This window comes from Bos javanicus, chromosome 1 (assembly GCF_032452875.1).
Source record: "Bos javanicus breed banteng chromosome 1, ARS-OSU_banteng_1.0, whole genome shotgun sequence".
NCBI lineage: Eukaryota > Metazoa > Chordata > Mammalia > Artiodactyla > Bovidae > Bos > Bos javanicus.
The window spans coordinates 71,379,247-71,388,161 of NC_083868.1; positions in this window are offsets into that span (position 1 = coordinate 71,379,247).

The following is an 8,915-nucleotide window of genomic DNA, read 5'->3' on the forward strand; positions in this document are numbered from 1 at the left end:
GTTACATTTCCCTGATGACAAATGATGTTGAGTGTCTTCTCGTGCTTATCACACATTTCTTTATCTTCTGGAGAAATGTATGTTCATATCCTTTGCCCATTTTATAATTGGATTTTTGTCTTTTAATTACTGAGCTGGAAGATCCCCTGGAGAAGAAAATGGCAACCCACTCCAGTACTCTTGCCTGGAAAACTCCATGGACAGAGGAGCCTTGTAGGCTACAGTCCATGGGGTTGCAAAGAGTCAGACACAACTGAGTGACTTCGCGTCACTTCAAGAATTCTTTATATGTTACTCTGTTCTTGATAACTTAGAGCTTTCTTATGGGCATCAACGACTGAGGTTCACTGTGATACAGAGGAGTTTTCATGGGTTTATAGACTCATGCGAGTTGTCTGATCTATATTAAAAGGCAAGGCGAGGGCTTCCCTGGTGGCTCAGTGGTAAAGAATCCGCCTGCCAATGCAGGAGACACAAGTTTAATCCCTGGTCTGTGAATGTCCTACATGCCATGGAGCAGCTAAGCCTGTTGTATCGATCCTGTGATCTAGAGCCTGAGAGCCACAACTAACTAGTCCACTCGCTGCACCTACTGAAGCCCGAAGGCCCTGGAGCCCGTGATCCACAAAAGAAGCCCTCACACCACAACTGGAGAGTAGCCCCCATTTGCTGCAACTAGAGAAATGAAGCAGTGAAGACCCAGCACAGGCAAAAATAAATATTTTTGAAAAGGCAAGGTGATGCTATCAGAGAGAACTAAAAGGCACTTAGAAGACCTTGTCCTTATATATTCATGTATGTCTTTCTTTCCTACTCTCTCTGCTATCACCTCTGTTCACAGAGCTGTAAATTTTTATGATTGATTACTCTAGGCAGAGGCCCAGAGTACTCAGCTTCTCCCATGAATGAGGTGTCTGGGCTCGGAGACAGCTTTCTGCTGTGTTTGGGTAATTCTGTTACCTGGGAATCTGACTTCCAGAGGAATTAGAGGCATTTTACATAGGGGAGGATTAATTGGGACAGGTTTTGAGGAGGTGATCATTAGTGAAATGGAGAAGGAAATGGCACCTTACTCCAGTATTCTTGCTCCCCAATAAGGTAGTGATGATAACCTGGCAGAGGACAGCAGAGTCCTGTAGGAGGGAATTTGCAAGATGTGTGTGGGAACTGCCTCACTGGTGCAACTGACGTTGGTAGCTATGGCAAGAAGCAATGGAGAGGAAGAGACTCCTTCAGAGTGGTGAAGGCTCTATACCCAACTCCAGAACTCATTGCCAGCCTGATAACAGTTGATCAGATAGGTCAGGCTTCCTCTGGTTTGATGGGGTAAGGAAAAAAAAGATTGCTCCACCCTGTTTCCATCTTACCACCCTCCCTGCACTCCCCCACCCAACTCTGTCGACCCCGCCCTGCCCCTAACTTGTGGCTAAACTGCCCAACTGCCAATTAAAACCCACACTTCCCAGCATGCCTTGCACCACCCAGAACCCCAGTCCCCACCATTCATTCTGCTCCCCTGCTGAAAGCAGCTCTAGCAAATAACCTGTCAGATTCAGGGCCTCTTGCTCTCACTCTCGGAGGGCCTCGCCCCACTGCCTGCCTTGACTGTGGCTAAACCTGCTACCACTTGACAGCAAACCACACTTGACACCGGCACAGGAAGGAGAACGGGGCCCACTGCCCTCGGTCTCCACCAAATCAACAAGCTAGTGCTGCTTCTCCCACAGCCGCTGCTTCTGAGCCCTCCACCCTTCTTTCCTCCCTCCCAGAGTCTCAGGAGACCCAGGGGGCTCCTTTGTGGTCTTATCACTGACATGTAGAGCTTCTGGGGATAGGTGGGTGAGAAATGTACTGAGGGGCTTTGGACCTGCACTCTGTGACAGCTTACACCTTGCCTCAGCACCAAGGCCTCTCTGATGTCAGTCACCCAGGCCTCCTTCTCCCCCAGGCACTCCTCTACAGGATCCTCAGGACCTTGCTTCTACCTCCAGGCCTGCAGCCCTCCCTGATCCAGGAAACCCACCACCACCTTTTGGCTTCTTTTGCCTCCAGAACCTTGCCTTATGGCTATGCCTTTCATCCTGCTGCCATTCTAGAATGTCACAGCAGTTGGGAAACATGGCCATGCTGTGGGACCAGCCAGCTTCAATTCTGATACAGGTGCACAATTCTGAAATCCAAAAAGCTCTGAAAATTAGAGGCTTTTTGGTGAATTTAACACACTCATTTGGTTGCAAAACCTGGCCTGAACCAAGAAAAAGCCTATTTTGTTCACTTTATCTTTTGTCCACTTAATGCAGAGTACATCGTGAGAAATGCTGGGCTGGAAGAAGCACAAGCTGGAATCAAGATTGCCGGGAGTAATATCAATAACCTCAGATATGCAGATGACACCACCCTTATGGCAGAAAGTGAAGAGGAACTAAAAAGCCCCTTGATGAAAGTGAAAGAGGAGAGTGAAAAAGTTGGCTTAAAGCTCAACATTCAGAAAACTAAGATCATGGCATCCGGTCCTATCACTTCATGAGAAATACATGGGGAAACAGTGGAAACAGTGTCAAACTTTATTTTTGGGGGCTCCAAAATCACTGAAGATGGTGATTGCAGCCATGAAGTTAAAAGACACTTGCTTCTTGGAAGGAAAGTTATCACCAACCTAGATAGTATATTCAAAAGCAGAGACATTACTTTTTTAGACAGGTCCATCTAGTCAAGGCTATGGTTTTTCCAGTGGTCCTGTATGGATGTGAGAGTTGGACTGTGAAGAAAGCTGAGCGCCGAAGAATTGATGCTTTTGAACTGTGGTGTTGGAGAAGACTCTTGAGAGTCCCTTGGACTGCAAGGAGATCCAACCAGTCCATTCTAAAGGAGATCAGTCCTGGGTGTTCTTTGGAAGGACTGATGCTAAAGCTGAAACTCCAATACTTTGGCCATCTCATGCGAAGAGTTGACTCATTGGAAAAGATTCTGATGCTGGGAGGGATTGGGGGCAGGAGGAGAAGGGGATGACAGAGGATGAGATGGCTGGATGGCATCACTGGCTCGATGGACATGAGTTTGAGTGAACTCCGGGAGTTGGTGATGGAGAGGGAGGCCTGGCTTGCTGCGATTCATGGGGTTGCAAAGAGTCTGACATGACTGAGCGACTGAACTGAACTGAACTGAACTATGAATACTTAGGTTTGTGGCCAAAATGTTAGTGTTGATTTGAGGATGTAGTTCTAGATCCTATTGGAAGAATTATGTAATATATGGTATATATACCATGAAAAACTGGGATTTTTGAAACACTTCTGGTCCCCAAATTTTATGTACTGTAATGCCATACAAAATAGAACTGGATAATTAACCGAATAGAATTGGGTAATCCAAGTGACAATAATATAGAGCCAATCAAAATCATGTCCATGAAAATTTAGGGACATCGGAAAGGAATTCCAATGTATTGCTATAGATTATGTATGTAAACTTACAAAAGAGCATGTGGAATGTGATTTCAACTTTAAAAAAAAAATTATTTATTTATTTTTGGCTGTGCTGGATCTTTGCTGCTGCTCAGGCTTTTCTCTAGTTGCAGTGAATGGGGGTTTCTCATTGCGGTGGCTTCTCTTGTTGCAGAGCACAGGCTCTAGGCACACAGGCTTCAGTAGTTGTGGTTCCCGGGCTCTAGAGCACAGGATCAATAGTTGTGGCCAAGATGCTTATGTTGCTCCATGGCATGTGGGATCTTCCTGGATCAGGGATCCAACTCGTGTCTCCTGCATTGGCAGGAGGATTCTTTACCACTGAGGCACCAGGGAAGCCCTCAACATTGTTTTTTAAAAAAGCATGTAGCACATTCATGAAAAAATGGTTGACCTGCAATACACCATGTTAACAGTGAGCTGTCTCTGTGGTTGATTTTCTTCTTTTTAGCCTTTTCAGCATCTATGTAATACTTTTATAATCAGAAATTTAAAAGAAACCAAAACCATAGCTATTACTAAAAACAAGTTGGTACTGACATTTTCTACCGTGTGATCAATCTGAGCCCAATTTTCTTTTTGGTAAATTGGGACCATCAGTACCTACTTAATGGAGTCGCTGAGGGACAGTGCATGTACCTGGCTGGAAGGTGGCTGTGACTGTGGGCTTTGTGTCAAGGTGCCTTTCTCCTCCACCTGGTGAGGGTTGCCCACTGCCATTATGCAGTAGTGCAGACCGAGTCCCCCACATGTTGCCTATGGTCTCACGAGTGGGTTCTTATGAACAAGGATGATTGACAGTCCTTTTGGGCCTGTCTCTCCCTCTCCCTGTCACATTGCCTTAATATCTGCCACATGCAGAGGCTTCGCCACTTTACCAAGGTTAACCCCCTCTTAGAGACTTGATCCCATCTCCACTCATCTCTCCCTAGCTTGTTCTGCCAAGGAAATAGATATATTTACATGGCACATCACAGTTTATCAAAGGTGTTCACATACTGATCCTTCCCTTTATGACCTTGATTCTTTTAAAATTTAATTTATTTTTATTGAAATATAGTTGATTTACAATGTTGTGTTAGTTTCAGGTATCAGTACAATGATTCAGTTTTATATGTGTATATATAATTTTTCTTTTTAAAATTGAAGTATAGTTTACAATATTATGTTAGTATCAATTGTACAACAAAGGGGTTCAGCTTTCTATATAAGTATATAAATTCTTTTTCAGATTCTTTTCCATTATTGGTTATTACAGGATACTTGAGTATAGTTCCCTGTGCTATACAGTGGGTCCTTGCTGTCTACCTATTTTACATGTAGTAGTTTGTACATGTTAATCCCAGACTCCCAATTTATTTCCCTCACACCCCTGTTATTCTCTTTGATAACTGTAAATCTGTTCTCTGTCTGTGAATCTATTTCTGTTTTGTAAATAGGTCCATTTGTATCATTTTTCAATTTCCACATTATATATATATATATTCAGATTCTTTTCCACCATAGATTATTACAACATATTAAATGTAGTTCCCTCTGCTATACAATATGTCCCTGTTGTTTATCTATTTTATATACAGTAGTGTATATGTGTTAATTCCAAACTCCTCATTTATCCCTCCTCCATTCTTTCCCCTTTGGTAACAGTTTATTTTCTATGTGTGACCTTAATTCTTGAAAGAGCATTTGTCTCTCCCTGGGCTTATTTTCATACCTTGTCACTGATTAACCAACATGTGGCAACCTGGCTCCCTGACCCCATGACTCTGCCACAACTGTTCTTTTTAAGAATGTTCTTTCATTCATTCATATAGTCAACATAAATTTGTAAGCATCCAGTATGTATCAGGCTCTGTTCTAGGCACTGGGATACAATAGCTAAAAACAAGTTTCTTTTCCTTAGAAGCACACAGTCCAGTTGGGGAGGCAGACAATTGGCAAGTAAATATATAATATCAGTCAGTGACATGAATAAAAAATGTTCTGAAAAAAATATTAAGTGAGGGGAAAGTGATGGAGGGTGTATGCGGGAAGGCCTCTTTGAGGGAGGTGACATTTGAGCAGAGGCCACAAGGAAGTTAAGGAGAGAACTATTTGGATATCTGGGGAGGGGGAGAGCATTCTGGACCTAGAAAAGAGAAAAACGGCAAAGACAGAAGCCCGCTTGGTTTAAATGGGCTTCAAGGATGACCTTGTGCTTTGAGTGGAGTAAATGATGAGGAAAGTGATATGAAATACATGGGAGCAGAGACGTGACCAGATCATGCAGGGCCAAGAGCCCATGATAAGGACTGGGATTTGGATTTGTCAATTAAGAAAAAATGATTTCTCAGTGACCAACATGTTTCTCTGGAGAAGGTGATGGCACCCCACTCCAGTACTCTTGCCTGGAAAATACCATGGGTGGAGGAGCCTGGTAGGCTGCAGTCCATGGGGTCGAGAAGAGTAGGACACGACTGAGCGACTTCACTTTCACTTTTCACTTTCATGCATTGGAGAAGGAAATGGCAACCCACTCCAGTGTTCTTGCCTGGAGAATCCCAGGGACGGGGGAGCCTGGTGGGCTGCCGTCTATGGGGTCGCACAGAGTTGGACACGACTGAAGTGACTTAGCAGCAGCAGCAGCAACATGTTTCCCAAGTCCTCAACTTCTCCAACTGCTGTAAGCTGAATTCACTCAAGAAACCTTCACTGAGCACCTACTAGATGCTAGACTAGGTATTGCTGGGGAAACGTAAAAATGTGAATAAACCTAGTCCCAGTCTGCCAGGGCTCACTGCCCTCGGCAAGGGCAGATTGGTGTGTAAATGATGAAGCCCCCTGCGCAGCACTTGACAGAACCATGAACAAAGTCCTGTGAGGACATAGGAGATATCATCATCACTCCTACAGTCTCTCCTTGACCTGGCCTTGTCTCATCATCTAATCATCGTCTTCCTTATCTCTTCTTCGCTCTTTGACTAACTGCTCGGTCCTGTCTCTCAGGGATTCAGTTCAGAGGCCACCTCTTCCAGAAAGCGTTCCTTGAAATCTCTTCCTCCCATGACTCTCCCAGCACCTTGTTCCTGTTTTTCCATGATTCTCCTCCATTCTGCCCTGAACTGGACCACAGTTAGATGTGTGTGCCCCTCTCTCTCAGTGTCTTACTGCTGGCCCCGCCCTGGCACTGACATTATAGTTCTGTAAGCATCTTGTTATCTTTGTACAATATGAAATCTTCATCATATGTTGATACGGTCAGTGTTTACAGAAAAGGAAGAGGTAGTGTGCCCCCAGACATCAGCCACTGAAATTAGTGACGGGGGAGGCCATAAGCTCGTTATCCTGGGAGAGTTTTGTGAACTGGTTAAGTTCCTACCTTCCTGGGCAACAGGAAGCATGAGGAACTGGCCTCAGGACTGGAGACCCACCCCCTTGCCCAGAAGGTTAGAGAATAGCAATAAAACGTGCCCAGAAGGACCCTCAGCCAAGTCAGCCTCACTTGCCTTCAGTCTTTGCTTTGACCCCTAACCTCTTCCAAGACTGGCATCATGAGGGCTTGAGTGGTACAAGTGTGGGTGGTGGCCTCTCCTCTTTCTGTTTTTGATTTTTAGTTCTTAAAAACTACATTCCAAATGAGGGAAATGAAACTACCGAAGACTCTCCCCCAGCAGCCAGCTGACATGGGGCAAGAGAATAATTCCCAGTTAAGGCCCCAAAGGAAATCCCCTCCCTGTCATGTGCTGAGGCCAGGAGAAGTGGGGGAAGCCCTAGCTCACTGCTTGGCCAGGCCCAGTCACCAAGGTGAAGGGCCAGGATGCAGTGGCTGTGCTGTCTGTGGCCAGGAGTAGAGAACCCAAGGCCGAATGGGAAACGCCACACGTGAGAGTGAGGTGACTAAGACTTCGGCCTGAGGTGAGCTGCCAGTTTCAGGGAGGACCCAGCCACTCCACTGCTGGGCACACTGGATTGTTCTCTGCTCCCACAGACACATCTGCAAGAGGGAAGCTGGCCCCATTTCTCCCACTGAATCATTTGAACACTTGGCCCCAACTCAGATGTGTCTCCCTTCACAGTCTCTGCTGTAGGTCTCTCCCCTCTGCCCCCTGCCCCTCAGTCTTGAATAGTACCTGGGTAGAATCTGAAAAGCAGTGGGGAGAGAAGAAGCCAGAGTACCTTTAATCTCTGAGAGACTGCAAAGTTCTACCAGTGACATTATTATAAAGCTTAGTTTAACAAAGAAGGGGGAAACAAGAAACCCTCAGAAGGCAGTGCCTAGAGAATCACCAACATGGTAGGTTTATTGCTTTCCTTTCTTCTTTCCTTCTCTGCCTTCCTTCCTACACCAAATATTTACTGAGCCCTTTTCTATGCACTGGGCATATACTTTTTGGAATAACCTATGACCCCTGTCTCAAAGAGTTTGTAGTGAAGTTGGGGAAACAACATAGAAATCCTAAATTCACAATAAAGAAGTATCATGAAGCCAGTGGATATTTAGACACATGTAACACTTGGGACTATGTGTTCAGAGGAAGAGGTAGAGGCTTCACAGAGGAGAGGAGCTCAAATTGTGCTTTTGAGATGGGAAAAGTTGGAGGGGGCGTGTCTGGGAGGAACCCTCCAATGAAGGGAGTACAGAGTGGGGAGCATTTGCTCTGTGTTTAGGGTTGAAACCCACTGTGGATCATGTGTTGAAGTGTGGGAGGTAACAGTGAAAAGAATCTGGAGACATGATTGGACTGAAAGAGGCATCTGGACTTTCTCCTCCAGCTGGGAACTGCCCAGCTCCTTGCTTTCACCTAGATCTCCTTGGAGAACCTGTGTACTGCTTGACACTGAATCTGTCTTTGTTATGGTTGGGTGGGCAATGGGTACAAATGCCATGACACAAGGAGCAGGTTCAAAGAAAAAGGTACATGGTCCCCCAGACTCTCATCATCCCATGGAGAGATGTGCGTGGCCAGGCCAGTGCTGGTTGCAGCATGCGTTGTGTTCTGGAGGAAGCAGCATGGTTGGGAGGGGCCCAGAGCACCCATTCACGCTGGAGAATCCTGAGCTGCACAGTCAGGGTTACAGCCTTGCTGGTATGAAAAATGTTCGTTTCCAGCTGCACATCAACATTGTTTTTGGTTGGAAGTATTACAGGACTTCTTGCTGAGTCAGCTTGTGGCTAAATTTAGAGGGAGAACTGGCAACAAACTGGTTAGTCTCCACACATCCATCAGGATCACTGGTTTTCTAAGTTCTTTTGAAGGGTAGCAGCTGCCTTTCTCAAAAGAAATTCTCTAAAGAACCTCAATGTATAAAATATTTAAAAGTGGAATTGCTGCAGATAGGGAGGGAACAGAGTGCCCAGAATCCTACCAGACAGTCCTTAGGAACCCTGAACATACTGAACCTGGTTTTAAGCTGCTGATCCAGGTAAGAGGCAATGGCAAGCCATGAAAGGGCTGTAAGCAGGGAGTGAGA